Below are 626 nucleotides of genomic sequence, written 5' to 3'. Positions count from 1 at the left end.
TAGTCTTAATAAGAAAATATTGATGATTTACTAAGAAAAAGGTAAACAGTAGCCTTCTAGAAACAATTTCAGTGGCATGGTAAGGGACAAAGCTGGGTTAGCGGTAACAGAAGAATTCAAATTACCTTGACTTACAATGAGAAGCCCGTGCACCACAACGAAGAGTAGCCCCAGTGTGCCGCAATTGGAGAAAGCGCGTGCGCAGCAATGAAGACCCAATGCAGCCAAAAATAAATAAATAAATCTACAAATTATCTTGACTTATACTAAAGGTTAGTGAATGTCTGGGCACATTTTAAATGATGGAAGAAATATAGAATAAAGGTGTTAACAAGAAAAAGGGCAATTATGAGAGAGTTATTCTAGAAAGGTGAAGAGGAATGAGATTGAGAAGTGGACTAAAGAATTATCTATTATTATTATTGATCATTACCTTTTTTTTTTTGGCTGCCCTGTGTGGCATGCGGGATCTTAGTTCCCCAACCAGGGATCAAACCTGTGCTTCCTACATAGGGAGTGCAGAGTCTTAACCACTGGACTGCCAGGGAAGTCCCTATTATTGCCCAATATCTTTTTTTTTTTTTTTTTTTTTTTTTTGCAGTACGCGGGCCTCTCACCGCTGTGGC

Source organism: Physeter macrocephalus, chromosome 10 (genome assembly GCF_002837175.3).
Source record: "Physeter macrocephalus isolate SW-GA chromosome 10, ASM283717v5, whole genome shotgun sequence".
Lineage (NCBI taxonomy): Eukaryota > Metazoa > Chordata > Mammalia > Artiodactyla > Physeteridae > Physeter > Physeter macrocephalus.
This window is presented reverse-complemented; position numbering follows the sequence as displayed.